Genomic DNA, 18,420 nt, shown 5'->3' on the forward strand with positions numbered 1-18,420 from the left:
TAAAATAAGAACCGGATCTGAACTCTCCCTGGTATGGAAATTGCAAAACAAAATCTGAAGAGATGTATTTTTGCACCCCTGATTTCACCCATCTCTATTAAAGGAAATATTACCATAAACAGGCAATATATTCTACATGCCTGAGCAGATCCAAGATCAGAAATAAAGTCTAAAAACTGCTATCATACAATAAAACAAACAAAAAAGCCCACTAGCTAAGTTAGCTACTGCTTTGTGATCATGAAGGGCTCATCTCCTCATCCAGTCAACAAGATAATTGAATAATATGGGTGACAGAACACAGCCCTGCCAAGCTCTTAAGCTGACCTTGAACTGTTCATGATACACACAAACCTCTTGCATTAGTCTCATGGGAATGAGCTCTGAGTAACCAGATTGATTTCAGGCCATCTTTCCCAGGGATAACCTACAAAGGTTCAATGGGTTGAGTTAAATATTGCATTAAAATTGACCAAAACAATAGCAGTTTGCAGTCAATATTTCTGTCAAGAATCTGCAATACATTCCTACCTTGGGTACATATGGACCACTTTAAAATGCAGCAGCATATAATTTCCCAGGTTATATTCTATGGTTGGCTACAGCATCTTTACATCCTTCTAAAAGTGTAATGGGATTACATATATGTGCACTTTAAGGCCCCCATTACATTGCCAGAGCGAAACTGAGAATTCAGGCCAATATCAGTTAGTATTGTTATAATTATTTATTGAACATAGTCACATGCATGGCATTTTCTTGAGCTTCTAGGAGATTACAGTCTAGAGACACATTTGTAGCCAGTTGCTACTATATTACTTTGTGGTGATAAAGAATATTTAGCTATGGGTTGTTCAAGTTTAAAATGAAGGCAGGCTGAAATAAATTGTAATATTCTTTTTGCAACTGGAGCAGAAATGCATCTAAGACACCATCTGCAATGGTTATGTCAAAAAAGCAAAGAACTTAAGTTTCCTTTGGAGGAAATATACCATAGTCACGGGATTTTCTATGCTTTTCAACCTGTTCCTTAGCCCCATGTGTTTTATACTATGTGTTAGCTCAGTGCACATGCAAGCTCTGGTATGATCTGCTAATCTCTAGGGTAGGGTGCTTGCAGAGAGCACTAACCATGAAAGGAAAAGCCCAATCATTTGGCTAAGGGCAGTAGTCTAAGAGTTCAGAAGGTAACAGGCACTTCTAAGGTATCCAAACAAAAGCTGGCATTTCTGAGCTGCCTGCTAGTGCTGGCCATCTTGATAAAAACAAACAGGACATGCTTTTTGACACTGGTATAGGATCCCAGGGTAAGAGACTATTTCTCTTCATGCAAAAAATAGACGGAGTAGATATGCATATCTCAAGGATGGCCTAGAGGTAACAGAACTGAAAAATGTTTGAAACAACAATGGTGATGTGGACTAACCATAGAGAAGTACAAGAGGAAAGGAAGAGAACAAGATCAGGGTTGGACTCTTCTGTTGGCTTCTCCATCAATAATCTTGCACCCCCCATTTCAACCTGGATATTACAGGAAAACAAAGATATGATTAACTAGCCCTAAAAGTGTTAGTATGAAAGGTAAGGAAGAAATAGACTCATAGAATGGGACACTAATATTCATCACAACACAGTCAGATGAGACAGTCAAACAAACAGGATTGTGACAGGGTGCTAAGCAGAAAACTGCTTAGCCAACCCTCTGTCACTCCAGCTCCAGTTAAGGGAGGTGAATTGGAGCTGGGTAGATCACCTGGCCCTGATTGGGAAAGCTGGAACAGCTGCTGCCTCATCAGGCTGGGGCTGGAAGACAGGGGAGGAGTTGATCAGGCTGTAAGCTACACTAGAGGAAAGGCAGTGAGGGGAAGCAGAGAGAGATAGTTTGCCCCCTCTCTCTTGCTGGTGGACTGTACGAAGGGGACTATGTGTATAGTAGAAAGGTGGTAGGAACACAACCTGTAAATAAAAGCACCAGGTGAGCACTACACCAAGGTTTCTGTGTGACTTTCTCAGCCCAGTGGGGGCAGGAGCTAGGAGAGCCGTGCAGGGATGGCGTTACAAGGATGTTTGGGAAAGCTCTCCTACCTCTTTTCCTCAAATTGTTTAATAGGTGAATAAGATCCCTAGGAGAGTAATACTTGAATCGGTATTAAGTAGCATGGATGTTAAAGTCTTAGAGTGATAAGTTGCTTCATCGTGAAATACCGTTGCCTTATACTGGATTACATGAATGCCAATTTAGACAAGTTAAAGATATGTGGTTTGAGACAAGTTGAAGATATGTGATGTAGACATAAAAACTATTGTGTGTTAGACTGGCCCATTCAAGGACATACTAGACATGTGAAGAACCTGAGATAGCTGAGACACAATCATAAGATGTGGTAAAAAATCAAACAAAATAGTAATAGTTCACCATTCTATAGTGCTATTCATCCCCAAGGATTGCACAGTGCTGTGCAAACTATGTACATGAAAGCGGTTACACAGCCACTTCTGGGATGGGTGTGTGGCAGGCACACAACTCAAAAGGAGATGACAATTTGGCAAAGGATACCCCTTAAAACCCTATTCTTATGGAAAACTTCATAGGACCTCAGAGCACATAATGCCTCAGGTTTTATGGTATACTTCAAGGACTGAATATATACACAGTTCCTTTGTCAGATGAAGGATAAGTCAAAGCTGTTGGGATTCAAAGCTATATTTCCAGGGTGCATAGGTATTTCAAATCCGATACTAATTCATCCCCTCCAGCTTTTCCGAATGTCTAAGGAGTGGTGCATTTAAGACAAATCAGAATAAATTATTCCAGTAACTTCAAAGAGGTTTGTTACAGCACAATTAGGGTACTTTGGCCAGCTTTAGGCACTATCCTACAGGAAAGGTCAAGAGGAGGGCAACAAGAATGTTAGCAGTGATCAGTGTGTTCAGTTACAGCCAGACTAAAAACTAGGAATGTACCTGCTAGATATAAAAAGATTGCTAGTGCATTCTGACTGACGTTTGTTACATGTTATGACAGCTTTGTCAATAAATCATATTTTGATATGGGATACAGTAAATTTAGGAAGGGGCTAAGAAAATCTGATTCTTGTCTCTTTAAATGCAGACAGTAAGCTGTATTCTTATTAATACTTCCAGCTAAGACTATACACATGTAAAAGCATGGCTGTTAGTTTTTGCAGCATGGAATACTTATTTGGAAATAAGATGCAAAGAAATGGGGTAAGGGAGAAAACTGTTGTGTATATACATCTTCAGAAAGGACCCTATATTGTTAAAGTGAAAGAGGAAAGATTAAAAATAAAAAACTATGTGTCAATGAATGGAATTGTGAAATATACACAGAGACTGTCAGATTCTCCTTGGAGGATACCTCTGTGGAAACATCTGGAAGCAGATCAAAATCACTAAAGAGGGTCTTAAATTAAGGGAGGCAATTGGGTGAAAGATATCAAGACACTTGATGTCAAGAAAAGCTGAAGAAAAGGAGATGCAGGCATGGACAAATAAAAAACAAAACATGACTCAGAATTTACATCAATGTAAATATTTTTTTCCACTTTATAAGTTGATTTGCCAAGTGATGCTGCCTTCTTCCCTAGTTAAAGTTATGAGAGAGAATTTTTGTTTAAGCATAAAACCAAGCTGTAGAATGCCCTGCCCCTCAGCCCTCCTTTCTTTAAACACTGACAATATTTCTCATAGACTAAGGGGGAATGTTTTGTGTCTGTTTCTGGTTAAAATATTGGCAGCACAACACTGGCTAAGAGCCCTCCTCAGTCTACAACATTTTCAGGTTCATCCTCACTATTTTTTGACTTGTAAAATACTAAACAATGTAATTCACAGATCCAGGGCCAAATTATCCTGAATGCAACTTCACTGACAACAGTGGGATTACTTGGCATTTGACCCCAAGAGCAGTATCAAATCTTGTTTTGTCGTTCCCTATATTTACACCGACTTAACTGGACTGTCAGTTTTCTCTTGAGAAATATATAGTCAGATAGATATTTGAAATGAGGGCTACCCTCTAAAAACAATCATGCTCACTCCCTGGACCCTTGGAGATTAATGTAAATATAATCAGTTTGATCTTTGCTGCTGCCCTCACAAGAGTGCCTTAAGTAGTTCCAGCAGCTCTGCCCACACTTCCATAAGCAATTTAAATTTTTTGGTTACTCATATGGAAAGGACCCCAGTGCAATCCGTTCAACATTGCTAATTACTCTGTTGCTTCTGTACGTGAAGATCTTTCCCCAACATATTTGAAGCCGTCTGAGGGCTGAAATGTTGGGTTTATTTGTCTCCCATTCTATGTAACTGAAAGACACAGAAGAGACCAAACCCTGGACAAGACCGTTTAAAATTCTGTCTCTGGGTTTTTCAAGCATCAGAGGACCTTAGCCAGGAGATTTTATTAAACCCTCCAAATATCGCTTCACATTTAATATTAGTTAGCACTTTCATAGAACTTCATATCTTTGAAGCACCTTAGAGATAGGAATCAGTTCATAAAATCAAAGAATCTAGAAGAAACTACAGTTAGATCCTCCTTCACCATGCAGAATTGCTTTTTGTTGTACATATGCAGTGATTGTTAACCTAGTTTAAATGTCTCAATCGATGGCGCTCCCACTATTTCCATTGCGAGGCTACTCCACCACCTATTAGATGTGACAAGAAGTTTTCCTGATTGTTGAAATCTCCGTCCCAGTCCCCCTCTTGAACCCTGTCATATTAATTCCTCTCCCTCCTTGCTGTTTACAACCTTCAAATATTTGCAGAATGTTATCATATCCCCTTGCAATCACTACTTTGTAAATCCATGCAGATTTAACTTTTAATCTTCCCTCATACAGTAAGTCAATTCTTCCAGCCCCCTAATCATTTATCTAACTTCTCCCTGAACTCACTCCAACTTGTCAATTCATTTCTCTGACCTCCCTTCTGATTTTTTAAATTAAACTTCAAAAACCTCTGTGAGGCAGAAGTATTTTAGATTTTGTTTTTAATTGACCTGGATCCAATCCAAACTATTGAAAAATGGACGTCCGCTAAGGGGGAAATTCGCCCCTCCGGGCAGAGGGTGAGCACAAGGCCTAGGCAGTTTTATTGAGGGTACATTTAAGTCCTTTAACACGTGTCTTTAAAATAGAATGTTAATGGTGAACTATAGCATTTGAGCTAGTCTTTTGCATGGGGGTGAATTTCAGCCCAATGAGGTTTAAAGAAGAGGATTTCAGTATTGGCCACCTCCAACAACTAATCTGACACAGTCCCCTTCAATCATTAATGTTACTTTAGCCTACATGAAACTACTGTGGGAGTGAAGGAACTATCATTCCCATATTTTTTCTATTTTCTTTATGTCCGTCTCACTCTGACTGTAGGTCTAATGTATTCCCAATGTGGCTGCATCCCTGGACGGTCTGTTATTCCAGAGCATGTAAAACCACCCTCTTGCTCAAGTAGTTCCTTATTCTGGGTATCTTTTGTCTGTTTCTACCTTTTCTGAACACATAGAGGGGTTTTTCTGGGGATGGAGGGAAGGAGAGGGGAGGTGGAGGTGGGGTAAGGTTTCAATGAAAGATAATGAACTCATCACACACACTGGCAGAATGGAGATGAAGCTGCATTGATTTTCATCTCCATTCACATGCTATGCAGGTTTCCTTCTGCCCCTGTGAAAGATGTGGGTGTTATTGGCTTATATAAGGTTAATTCATCCCAATTAATCAGACTAATAGTGGCGAACTCTGTTATCATGTCTTTTAATTTACTCTGTAATGGTTCTTCTTGTACAAAGTCCATATCAGGTCCCCCACCCTCATTTATTTTAGTGGAGCAGAGGAGAGTTTCCTGTATGATCTGATCCTGGATAGGTCTTGCATTGTCCAAATATTGCCAGAGCCAACAGCTTTTCTGTGAAAAAGGAGAACTTTTATCCTTCATCCCCCATTTTCTCTTCTTCATCTCGACCTTCTTGACATCATCAGTCTGCAGTAACAATGGGAGGTGTCGGGAAATGTGATACTAGGGAAACAGGTAGTGGGGAAGTAACAGTAAAGGAATCACTTTGTGAAAGGTGTCACAGTTCAGGGCAAGTGTTCCTGTATTTTCCCTTGGTGGTCCAGCAAGGGTACCAGCTCTTAGGCTTCCAACTCCCCAACCACTGTCTTTCTTGGGTGGAGACCCCCTTCTCACTCCCTTCTGACCAGGATATTTCCAGGCTGCCCAGTTCCCTGCCTTCGCTGTGTTATTCCAAGGAGAAACAGGCTGCCCAAACACCCCTGCTTGCTTTCTCTTCAGAGGTGGTTAACAGTGGGACTGCCCACAGTTACAGATACCACACTTCTTTTTTTTAAAAAAAAAATCTAAGCCTATTTTATTCTTAAGGCAAAATCGTTGCAGAGAAAACATACTAACCGACAACACTAGAACTTACACGCATGCTAATAAGCATCCCAGAGATCACCCCAACCCGAACACAGGCTCAGGCAGGAGCTTTCCTTTGACACCCTGCCCAGCCAGGCGTATCCTTGTGGTTTCAAGTTCACCACAGCTTCAGCTCAGAACAAGCATCCTGTTTTATGGAGCCTCAGTAGGCCCATTCCTTCTAACCCTTCCCTAAGGATTGGGGTCCTTGGTGGCTCAAGGGTCCTGTCTGTTTGCTGGACCAGGAAGAAAACCCCAAGCCTGTTTAAAACCAGGCTATTTATCCAAAAAGCCTTTCTTTATCTGTTGATCCCTGGAGAACCCAGTTTGAACTATATATGCATACCTCTCCAAGTGCATGGCTTCAAAGGAATTACATTAGCATCCCCCATCTACTACAGAAGCTATATACAATGCCACAATAAGACATACACAGTTGTGTTTTTAACATAATGGACCCCAATTAAACCTAATTCAATAGGTTATAACTTAATTAATAAAGTTTATCTTAATTCCATTAGGTTGGTCCAGGGTATTACAGCATATTATCAATCTGCCACAGAAAGCTAAACATTTCATGGTTTTACCTCAAACATCTCACTTTCTCTGTGAAAACTAGAGCTAGTCAAAACAATTCCACTGAAAACATTTTTTGACAGAAAATGTTATTTTTCCCCCTGAAGAAATATGTTCATGTTATTTAAATTTTTTCATGCCAAGCACAGTGTGGCCCTGACCAACCTGGGGTCCATAGCCATAGGTAATAAAAACACTAAACTATAACCCTGTCCTAAAACTTCTACACTGCACTGATATTGCAGGTATCACAGATCAAATCTGGTGAAGAGATAACTATACAACTCTCCTGGTGATCCCCCTCCTGTGCTCTGCTGTTCCTTATACACTCTGTGGAAAGTTGACAATTTATGGGCGTTTTGGGTAGATAAGCAGGAATGTGGGGGAGGAGCTTGCTAATAAGTCCATTAACTGAGACAGCTGACAAAAATCATCTACCCTGAAGTGTCCCCTCAGCACTACTGAAAAAGCAAGTTTAGCAAACATTTGTATATGGGGCACTCCAATATTTCCCTTCAAGATATTCTGGATTCAAGCAGTGGGATGAACATTCAGGGCCACAGTGACTACCCTGGTTAGCAGAAGATTTAGAAAGGAAGGACCCTGGGGCCGCACTCTGCAATGGAAAGAAAGAGCAGAAAAAAAGCAAAGGGAGTTCTCTCTCAGGAATCACTTGTGCCAGCTAGAGGATATTATCTTGACATCAGCACCAAACTGCTGTAAAAAAAAGAAGGCCACCTTAAATGCTGCCACCAAAACAAGAGGCATCAGGTCAGATTCTGATCTTGGTTCTATTGACATAAATCTGAAGTCAATCCAGATTTATACCAGCTCAAATTAAGTCTAGCCCATTGATTCCAGCATTTATTCTTGCCCAAATGCCTCGGAAACCCACCTTTTATTTGTTCCCTGCAGCCACCCAGTAGGATTAAATTGCCTTACCAATTAAACATGAGGTGATTGAACAGCAGCAGATGCTTTCAAGGATGGCACCTGTATCCTCTGTTCTTTGCCAGGCTGGAAAGGTAAGTGAACAGGGACAACCAACGTTTTTTCCAATTTTCCCATTTTAATTGGTAGGTGCAGGTGAAAGTCACAGAATGCTGCTGAACCTAAATTATAAAACTCTTTCTGTGAAACTGAAGCAACTGGATTTCCACTTTTTCACACACACAAAAGGCCCTCTTCCCTACTGCTTTTACCCAGGGTTCTTTAACCGATATTAATATGGATCAGCTGTAACACACAGTCACCAAATGCACGTAACACAAATGTGAATGCTCAGGAGATCTCCCTAGCTTTGTGACTCTGCTCCTCTTTGAATGTCTAATGGTTCCTATTGGTGGCAGTCTTGAAAGGTTTGGAATGGAGTCCAATTTTTTGCCTGTAGCTACGAACAGATCAAAAGGAAGACAGATTTAGTTTTTTCCTAGTGAGGTACCTACACAGTAGTTAAGGACTTTGCTCCAAAATTTAAAAAAAAAAAAGGAATTTCTCCATGCGAGTGTGTGCTTGCATTTTTATGTAGCTAGTTCAATTTGCGCAGGAGGAAAAAAACAACAACATGGAAGAAATGTCAGGCACATTTTCAAGAACTTCAGGAATCTTGGGTAGTTTCACTTTCCCTGACCACTCTTTGCCTGCTAACTTCTTTGTATGCCTCCATAATGTAAACATTAGGGACCCCGTACTGAGCAGTAGCCTGACAAATGGCACTACAAACATGGGGGCATATTCTGATACTCTTACTCATGCTTTCTCCAAACACTTCAAGTAGGCACTATTCCATGTCAGAATCTGGTTCACAATTTCTCTAAGTATCTAATAACTGCATGGAGCAATGTAGATGTGTTGTTGCGGGTGGTGGTATGGCATACTAAGAAGACAAGTTGAACTATAATACTTGGATCAAAATCCAAATCCAGATCCCGCTTCCTGCCCCCAGCCAAAATTCAGGGGATCCAAGTCTGGGGTCCGATTTGTTTCTAGATTTCAGTCTGGCTCTTTAGAGGGGGCAAGGGCTAATGTGTTTAACCTCTGTAGCACCAAGTTTCTCAAAGATAAAAAATTTAAACACAAACAGTCATTCCGAGGATTCCTAATTAACAGGATTACGCTAAAAGCAGAATGAATGCCTAACTCACATGGCTGTGCAGTCACTTTTTCCTTCTGTACGTTTAGTCACTCATCACTAGCTTTTTCCCAGAATAGGATTTGTTAAATCTTCCTTGAGTGACTTCTGGTATATACACAAAAGCTTCTGTGGATTTTTCACTAGCCTCTTACAACAACAAAAGTCCTTCTCCTCCTCACTCCAATTCCCTCATGTTTCTCAATAGGCCATCTCTTAAACCCTGCTGTGACTGATCTGCCCTGCAAATCTACAGCTTTTTTGAGCTGCTTCTTCACAATGTCTTTAAAGATCTTAAAATGAGGGTGGAGTTACATTTTATAGGGGAGATTATATACTGACACATTAGTGATTTCAGGAAGAAAACACTTTCTGTAGAAATTTTTAAAAAAATGCATTCAATCACTCTAGCTAGATGCCACAGTGCTGGCAAACCCCTTTATCAAATCCCATTCACTTTCCTTTCAAGTTTATCTGTCCACATCCATCTTTTACTTAGGGTTCTTTCAGTGCCCCGAAAAGAGGGAGGGGAAAGTAATTGATGATGTAGATAGACAAAGAGTTTTTTTTATCTCTTCAAACATATAACTGAAATACATCCACAGTATACTCACAAAACCCTTTGGTAATGGAAAATGGAGCTAAAAGGATTTATGCATCCTGCCCCTGTACTGGATAAATCTTAAACTGCTTTAAATATCTTCCCCTGGTAAACAGCCTCTCCCCAGCAGCCAGTGGTGATAAAGGGTGAGGTAAAAGAAAATAAACAATTGAATTAAGTGTTTCAAGGAATTTTGCAGGATGAATTCTTAAATAGCTTTGTGGTTTCATGTTTACAACCGAATCCTGAGTTTGGCTGATTAACCTCTTTGGGTAAACACACTTCCTTTCATGTAAAGTCTGCCTAAGGCAACAATGAAAAGTTCCTTAACCATTTTTGTGCAGTATGGAAAGCTTTGTACCTTCCGTGAAATTCCCCATCCCGCAGACTACAGAAAATATACTGCCAAAGAGTTGGGCCCTATGTACTCTGCAAATGGACCTCATTTCCTTCACCAGGCCTCTTTGCTCATATGGTGCACCTGTATGGCAGACTGGAAACTCCACAGCACAGTCACATGGAGATTTTTGCACTGAATTAACTATGAAAATGTATGATACAGTCAATGGGGTACATATTGCGATGTTTATTTTGATAACAAATGTAATTTATTACATGCTGCCCCCAGATTTTCAACGTGCTGCACATATTTGTGCTAGGAATGCATAACTGCATGAGCTCAGCTAAAGGACAATGCCAACAAAAGAATATATGGGTATAAACTGGCCATTAGTAAATTTAGGCAGGAAATGAGAATAAGGTTTCTAACCACCAGAAGGGTGAAGCTCTGGAACAGCCTCCCAATAGGAGGCTAACCATCATAGGACCTAATCACATCAGCCACACCATCCAGGGCTCGTTCACCTGCACATCTACCAATGTGATATATGCCATCATGTGCCAGCAATGCCCCTCTGCCATGTACATTGGCCAAACTGGACAGTCTCTATGCAAAATAATAAATGGACACAAATCAGATATCAAGAATTGTAACATTCCAAAACCATTAGGAGAACACTTCAATCTCCCTGGACACTCAATAACAGACTTAAAAGTTGTCATTCTTCAACAAAAAAAACTTCAAAAACAGACTTCAACGAGAAACTGCAGAACTGGAATTAATTTGCAAACTTGTCACCATCAAATTAGGTCTGAATAAAGACTAGGAGTGGCTGAGTCACTACAAAAAATAATTTTCACTCTGTTGATACTCACACCTTCTTGTCAACTGTTGGGAATGGGCCACTTCCACCTTAATTGAATTGGCTTCGTTAGCACTGCCCCCCACTTGGTAAGGCAACTCCCATCTTTTCATGTGCTATATATTTATACCTGCTTACTGAATTTTTCACTCCATGCATCTGATAAAGTGGGTTATAGCCCATGACAGCTTATGCCCAAATAAATTTGTTAGTCTCTAACAAAGGACTCCTCGTTGTTTTTGCCAATAGGAGTAGTGGTGACAAGAAACCTAACTGATTTTAAGATGAAGTTTGATCGGTGTATGAATGGCATTATATGACAGGATTGCCTGCAATAGTAGAGGACTTGACTTGATTACCCAGGAGGTCCCTATCAGTCCTATGTTCCTACTGAAGTTGTCCAGCAGGGAATTGAAGAGTTTGGCATCTGGGACATCTGGCATCTGGACAATTGTGGAGCAATGTTTGTTAGTTAATAAGTCTGTTAGTTAATAAGCAGTTGAGGTTTATGGCCAACACAGTTAGAGGATACCTCTGAGAACAGTGGAGGTGAAGGCTCTGATTAACCATTTATTAGCTAGAAGGGGGAAAAAAAGAAAAGTGGCAACAGCAACCTCTCTTTCCCAGCCCTCATGAAAAATGGCTCACCCACATAAATACAAGTTAAGAGAGACCCACTCCTGGAAATGGTGCCCCCTAATTTTTTTCTACTCTTTGAACACCCATCCTAAACAGAAGAAGCATATTTATCATAGGAATACAGAGCTAAGTGGTTCTCTTTCTTTGCCAAAGGTCCTTAATTCATCACTAGTCCTTATTGCACGGATCCATTCTGAGAATCAGTAGTAGTATAGTTGTAGCATCTGCATGCCCCAGCTCCGTTGTGCAAAGCACTGCCCAAACCTATGATGCCCAGTCAGTCCCTGCACTGCAGGTCTTACAGTGTAAGTATATGATGAGAAGAGTAGGTGGATACAACAAATAGATGGGGTGATGGGAGAGGAGAGAACACAAGGTAACAATGAAGTGTTAAAAGGCTATTATATCAGACCTAATCCAGAAAAGCATGACTTTCTTATCAGTCAATACCCAAGATTCCTCAGTGCTCCTTAGTTTGTAAAGATTTATATTTAAGCCTGCACAACCCTGTATATCTCTGACTGGCTAATTTTCCTCCTAATGGTGTATTCCATTATAACTGGTTTGCCCCAGCCTTTTAAAATATTTTAGAAATGAAGGGTATGCAGGCAATGCTATTGGTGACAATAGAAATTAATAAACATATATCATGCCATAGGGCTATGGTACAAAAATCATTGTCTTTTTTCATTCAGGTGCCAGAACAACTCAACTATACCAAGACACAACAAAACACTTCTGTCCCATAAGGGGATAAAACAATGGCCTCAATTAAATTATACAAGTGTCAATTTTGGCTGCCTGGTTGACAGGCCATCTGATTTTCATTTAAATGCCTTGAAAGTAGATCATCTGGGAGGACGTGGTGTCCTCCACTGGGATCTTTCATTCAACCTGTCCTCTCCAAAGTCAAACCCCCAAAGTCTGTGACAGAGTCGACGTTTGTAACTGCATCCAATATCTGTATATTGGTGTGTATGAGACTGTTGAAAAAAACAAAACCATTGCCTGTACACTTACAAAATCAAACCAATCCCAGAAGTGCATGATGCAATAACACTGAGTCAACAAGCAGCTAAATGGCATAAATCAAGCAGTAAAGTCTATTTTTTTATGGAATGAGTGAACTCAAATTTCACTATCTCTGGCCAGTTAGCATCCTCACCAGGTTGGTTATGATCAGCTAATGCTGCCAATGGATAGTTGTTCATAGCTTATGTGAAGTGACTTGCTGATCTCAGTCCAGCTCCCAGGGGAGAGATGTCCACATGACAAAGACCATCAGCACAGCTGACATTAACTGGGTGTGGGTTGTCAGTCTCAGCAGAGAAGCCAATGATTTGAATGAGCATAGAATATTAGATGCACCCACTCTTCCAAATCTGGACTGAGGCACATTATCAAGGCTGGGGAGGCGGGGAGGAGATACTGCCCTGGCACAGGCGTGTGCTCTAACCACAGGCCCACAGTCTCCACATCTGTCAGTGTGGCACCTCAGTTTTAACAAGCACTAAATTCACTTTAAAAAACCAGAAGCAAAATAAGAAAGAGGAATTTGCAACTTTTGACTGCAAATCCAATTATTACTTGGCAAATGCCACAGGCTGGAGTAGGGAAGAATCTAAACAGCTAATCCAAAGTCTACTGATGTCGATGGAAAACATCCCAGGGGTATTAAATAAGGCCCTAACTGAGCTGCGTGCTGAGTAGAGTTGGGCAGTATAAAATTGCATGAAAGGGGGGGGAAGCCTAGCAGCCTGGAAACTTGCAAACTGAAGCAAGTATAATTGCTCTGGTGATGTCAGATTTGGAAAACACTCTGTAGCTTTCAACTAAAGGCCATCATCCATTGGTGACTTGCCTGTCACATAGCAGTAACGTTAACTGTTCATTTCACATTTCCCCAAATGATCTAAAAAGGAGAAAGAAAAAACACTGCAAAATTCGTATCCAGGCATAATATTTAAGGGTCCCAACTCTTAAATAATAAACAGGTATGTAGATAAAGACAGAATTAAAAATTTAAAGCCCATTAATGTTAATGCTCTACTTTAAAAAATCCTCTTAAAATTAGCATCACCATTGATCATGCCCTTGGTTCAAAATGAAGTTTGCTGTTTCTTAAGTCTCCCTCCATCTGTCACCCAGGTAGTGCAAATAATATGTTTGCTTACTTCCATACACTGTATATATATACATATACACACACATAGAAAGACAGTTCAAATGAGATGTTTAGGAACTGAGTCACATTAAGTGATTTGCCCAAGGTTACAAGAAGCCGCTGAACCCAGACCTCCTAAGTCCCCATCCAGGGCCCTCACCAGCCTTTCCTTTTATGCTATATAAGGCTCAGCCCCACACTTCCATGGTGCAGAGTATGTTCTACATCTGTTGACCTCTGTGAGGATTGAGGTGTTCCATTACCTTCAAGTCCTGGTCAGTGCCCTGCAGTATCAAGCTTATACAAGCCAAGAGGTCACTTTGATCTGTAAATACTAATTGATCTTGCAGTAACTAATAAATAAATCTTGGTGAAAACACTGAGAGATACAAACAATAATGAAAGCATAGAACTCAAAAACTTGTAAAAAAACATGACACCTCCCCCCGCCCCTTGCTAAATAATTTTATCCAGAACCACAATCACCCCAAGGGGGCTTTGTAGTAGTTTTCACATCCTTGAGCTGCTGTGTTACTGCTTCTCAACCTTTCCTTCCTCTTGCTCTCATTCTCCATATCACACATCATCAAATTCACAGAATGTGAGCCATTTAAGGCATCAAAATTATTGCTGAAGGTGAACAAGAGATGAAAGTCAAGCACCATGCTTGGCTTGCCTTTTGGGATTTCTGACATACTCTGTGCTGCATTTCGTCCTACTGAGGTGTCATGCTTAAAATGTTACACAGCCTAGAGAATGGAAGAAACAAAAGAAAGCAGGAACCTTTTGCTATGGCTCTCATTTTCCGATTAGAAAAGTATTTGTAAAAGACTTTTGAGCATACAGCAGTCACAGCCATATGGGCAACATATAAAGAAGGAATAATGACGAGATGTTAATCCAAAAAACAGTTTGACCCGGGAGCCTATTTCAGAGCTGATTTACATATCTGACATGACTGAGAGGGAAATTACAGTATCCCAGAAATACCATATCTCGGTGTTAAGAAATCATGAGTTCCTTTTACATTTAATTATTATACTCATTGGCTCCCCTGGGGAAGGTGTCTAGTTAATGAGTGCTGCTTCTAAACAAAAATAAATGGTATCGTATGAATCTGCAATCATTCTATTCCAACAGTCTGACATTGCAGCTCTGTTCATTCAGTTACAAGTTGTTTCCTAGGGTAGGCTCTGATTCATCACCTGCCTAATAACTACCCACACATTTAAAGCTAAACAGATGCCTAATGGATTGGCTGAATCAGAGTGCGGGAGTCCCCTTAGGTTTTTTTCCCAGATGGTGAGAAAACCTGGCCACACCTACTTATCTGCAGTGGGTGGCTCATGTGCAAGCCCCAGTTTCTTACTGCTTGCAAGGGGACCCTACCCTTTGTGAGCCTAATTAAGTTTCCTCTGATGGAGGATCAAAAGGACAATTAAATGTCCCAGCACATCTGGGAATAACTTTTTCCAAGGGCCCCTCAAAGAGAGGAAATGCAGACTGGAGATAAGATATAATTTTTTAAACAGTGAGGGTAATTAACCATTGGAACAATATACCAAGGGTCATGGTGGAGTCTCTGTCACTCGCAATTTTTTAACTGGCTGTTTTTCTAAAATATATGCTCTAGAGATTATTTTGGGGAAGTTCTGGGGCCTGTGTTATACAGGATGTCAGAAGGGTAACCGCCTTTCTGTATACAGTTCTATAAAATCTCTCCTGGCCAGAGGCGAAATCCTTTCACCTGTAAAGGGTTAAGAAGTTAAGGTAATCTCGCTGGCACCTGACCCCAAATGACCAATGAGGGGACAAGATACTTTCAAATCTGAAGGGGGGGAAAAAGGGTTTTGTCTGTCTGTGTGATACCTTTGCTGGGAACAGATGAAGGATGCAAGCTCTCTAACTTCTGTAGAGTTAGTAAGTAATCTAGCTAGAAAATGTGTTAGGTTTTCTTTGTTTTTTGGCTTGTAAATTCACTGTGCTGGAGGAAATGTATATTCCTGTTTTTGTGTCTTTTTGTAATTTAAGGTTTTGCCTAGAGGGGTTCTCTATGTTTTGAATCTGATTACCCTGTAAGATTATCTCCTATTCTGATTTTACAGAGTTGTTCTCTTATCTCTTTTTTGTTTGTTTGTTTTTTGTTCTTCTAATAAAGTTCTGATTTTTAAGAATCTGATTGGGGGTTTTTTGGGTCTTAAAAATCCAAGGGGTTTGAGCTCATCTTGTTTATTCTCAAGCCTCCCTAGGAAAGGGGGGTAAGGGCTTGGGGGGATATTTTGGGGGAAGACGTCTCCAAGTGGTCTCTTCCCGTATTCTTTATTAAATCGCTTGGTGGTGACACCGTACCAGGTTTTTAACCTAAGCTGGTTCCCAAGACAAGAAAGAAAGAAATCTGGGCCTTGGGGAAGTTTTACCCTAAACTGGTCAGAATAAGCTTAGGGGATCTTTCATGCGGGTCCTCACATCTGTACCCTAGAGTTCAGAGCGGAGAAGGAACCTTGACAGGAACAATCTACCAAGGGTCATGGTGGAGTCTCTGTCATTGGCAATTTTTTAACTGGCTGTTTTTCTAAAATATATGCTCTAGAGATTATTTTGGGGAAGTTCTGTGGCCTGTGTTATACAGGATGTTAGACTAGAATGATCACAATGGTGCCTTATGGTCTGGGACTCTATGAATCACAGACATTTTCATTCTGTTTTTAATGACATCCAACCAAAAGTTGGGAAACACCAAGACTGAATCTTGTTCAGTTTTAGAGACAAAGAGTCTATTCTCATTATAAAAGAAATCAGGTTTGAGAATAAATGGGTTTTAAGTTTGTTAATTACTTTTTCCTATATTTTTGCTTATTACAAATGGTTGTTCTTGCCTTTAATATATATACTTTCAGACAATCACAGGAGTAGTTAAAACAAGATTTCTAAAGAGGCACGCTGGTAATTTTGTATATCATTCTAAATGAGTAGTAGCTAATGGCCTTATATAGACCCTCACAATAAAGGCAATAATTAATCTTTATAATTGTTTACAGTTTCAGGAACTAAATTCACTTAGATGAGCATGGGAATTTCAGGACTCTTCTCACTCTCTGTGAACCAATCCCCATCTGCAGAAACTTTGAAGTTTCTCAACTGCTTGCTTCATATTTGTGAAGGTCACCTCTATTTCTATCATTTCAATGGCCACTTTAGCTAACTAGCTAGTACATTTTGTTTTCTAAAACAAGTGTTCTCTCCTTTGCCCTTCTCCTCTTGTCTGATTGTGCAGCGATGGTCTGCTGCTCTGTTGCACTGCTGTCAATTCTGAGGCAGGAGAATCAGCATCTTCTGAAGCCCCTGCTTATGACTTCACGGCAGGCTAAAGCAGAGGCCAGGTTGTGAGGGATGAGATCTCTCTCCACAGAGGTTCCTAGGCAGGCTGGATACATTCAGGGGCACAGCCAGCACATCCATTAGTTACCCCCCAACATGTGATGGTTCAGCAACTCCACAGTAAATAGTAGAGTGCATAGGCTGCAGGGGCAACAGCAGACCAACTACACTGGTGCTGCATGCCTTGGGTCTGTAAAGATTGTGAGGATAGATTTCATTCATCTCCCTACCCCTTTTTCCTCCCCCCACAGAGGTACTCCGTGCATAGCCCCTCAGCTTTTGCATGGGTGGTGTGAATTTCACAGAAAAACAGTGGAATAGAAAATGCCTCTCGGATATAAATGATCTCTCTTTTTTTTCCTCCTTCCTAAGTTTGTCCCAGTGTGAAACACCTTCTTTCATTCTGTGACAGTTACATCTGTCAAGCCTGCCTCGTTTTGCATTCCTCAGTGCTGGATACAAGCTAAGCAGGTGCTACAGATGCTGGTTTGATTAGTGCAATCTGTTGATATTGTTACTTGATATTTCAAAAACAAGAAAGAAAGAAAAGATGGCCCGGTGGCAACACTCCACAAAATAAATTGGTTGAAACATAGTTGTTCTGCTGTGATGGTTTCTGCTTTATGTGCCCATCCAAGTAACAGTGGCACTTTCCCAACAGATGGTCTCGGTCTTTCTGGTGTCATGGGATGGGATAGCAGAGCATTTCACAGCCACGTGTTGGAAAGGTGACTTCATGGTGCAGGAGATGCATTCTATCTACTTGGGCTGTGTGCATTACTGGCAGATGAATGGCTAACCTGCGAGGTTTGGATGGCAATGTCATTTATGAGTTATGCATGTGAAAACAAAGACTAGCAAGGAAGAACTGAGCACAGGGAAAAATAATGACTTTGTGGCTATGGCAGTGGGCTGGGATTCAGAAAATATAGTGCTAGCTTTCTCACCCTTTGTGGCTCTTTTCTATTTAGACTGTAAGTTCTTCCAAGCAGGGCCTGACTCTTATGGTGTGTTTTTTCAGTACTTATCACAGTGGGACCCCAATCTTGGTTTGGGCATCTAGACACTATTGTAATATAAATAATAAATTATAAGAATAGTGGAGAGAAGTTTCTCTAGCAACTTAGGAGGAGTACTGCTTGTAGACCAGCCAAGGCTCCTTCAATATGCTGTATTTGCAAATACAGCAATTGCAAAGACTAAAATAGGAATGTTGGGTGACATAGCTGGATAGCACAGACATCAGCTTGGGTTGCCTGACCACCATTTGATAACATGCTGACTA

This window comes from Caretta caretta, chromosome 7, assembly GCF_965140235.1.
Source record: "Caretta caretta isolate rCarCar2 chromosome 7, rCarCar1.hap1, whole genome shotgun sequence".
Taxonomy (NCBI): Eukaryota; Metazoa; Chordata; order Testudines; family Cheloniidae; genus Caretta; species Caretta caretta.